Below are 1661 nucleotides of genomic sequence, written 5' to 3' on the forward strand. Positions count from 1 at the left end.
GGAAAAATTAAGAAAGATAGATTAAAAATATTGAAGAGAGGGTACGAAGCTGCAATGTCTATCAATGAAAGTATGGTCACTAAGTGGAAGAAGAAATCAATATTTTTTTATTTATCTTATTGGAAATATAATATATTACCTCATAATTTAGATGTTATGCATATAGAGAAAAATATTTTTGATAACTTCATTTCTACATTTCTAGACCTTGAGAAATCTAAAGATAACTTACAAGTTCGACAAGATTTGGTTCAAATTGGAGTAAAGCCTGAACTGCATCCTCAAGTTCTTTCGGATGGTAATTATGCTTTACCACCAGCTCTATTTACCATGTATAAGAAAGATAAGATGATGTTTTGTGAAGTTCTCAAGAATATGAAGTTACCCAAGGGTTATTCATCAAATATTTCTAAGGGTGTTAACATTAAAGAATGCAAAATAATAGGTTTAAAAAGCCACGATTGTCATATACTAATTGAGGATATTATGCCTATTGCATTAAGTTCATGTGCACCATCAAACAAAGTTTTGGACATCATTGTTGGGATTTCATATTTCTTGAAATTCATATGTGCGAAGGTCATAAATCCAATTGAACTTGATAAGAAACAGAAGGAAATTACATTGACTTTATGTAATATGGAAAAGTACTTTCCTCCATCATTCTTCACTATTATGATTCACTTGCTCATCCATTTGGTTGAAGAAGTGAGACTTGGTGGGCCTGTACACTACAGATGGATATACCCTTTTGAGAGGTAATGTATCTTTCTTATTGCTTCAATGTTTTATTATTTAGTGGGGTATATTCATGTGCATTTTCATAATTTACAGATTTTTCTTAGTATTAAAGGATTTTGTTGGAAATAAGTCACAACCTGAAGGGTCAATTACTGAGCGATACATCGCTGTAGAGGGAATTTAATTTTGCTCAAAATATCTGGATGGTGCGCCGACTTTCTCCAAGTCCATATCTACTAGAGTTTCATCTAAGGATGTTGGTGTTTCCTATAAGTTCTTAACTGACAGTATACCTTTGGGTCAAGTGTTTATATTTGTGTTAGATGATCTATCATTGATTCAAGGACATAGATATGTTCTCCGACATTTGAAATTACTAGATGGACAAGAGGGGGGGGGGGGGGGGGGGAAAAAAGAGCCAACAACTTTCCTCTAACACCATTAGCTCTTGATAAACTTGTTAATGAACATTTTCATGATTGGTTCAAACGAAGAGTAAGATATCAAAATCTCTCCTTAGTCAATTTCAATATCATATTCATAATTTGACTAATAATTTTTTGTTTAGATTACATGTATAGATGATTCAATAGTTTCAGAAGAAATTAGAGCCCTCGCGGTTGGTCCTAAGAAAATCGCACGAAGATTTAAAGGGTTTTATATTAATGGGTATGAATTTCATACTAAAGCTCGTGATGAGAACAAGAAGACACAGAATTATGGCGTTGTTAACAAAACTGAAGTTGGAAATTTTTCTTATTATGGTCGACTGAATGATATTATTGAGCTTAATTACTCCAACTTATTTCGTGTGGTCTTCTTCAAGTGTGATTGGGCTAACACAACTTCAGCTGGCACTAAAGTAGATCATTACGGAAATACATTGGTTAACTTTTCACGATTAATACACACAGGTGATA

The sequence above is a fragment of the Dendrobium catenatum genome, unplaced genomic scaffold, assembly GCF_001605985.2.
Source record: "Dendrobium catenatum unplaced genomic scaffold, ASM160598v2 fragScaff_scaffold_1022, whole genome shotgun sequence".
In the NCBI taxonomy this organism is placed as follows: Eukaryota; Viridiplantae; Streptophyta; class Magnoliopsida; order Asparagales; family Orchidaceae; genus Dendrobium; species Dendrobium catenatum.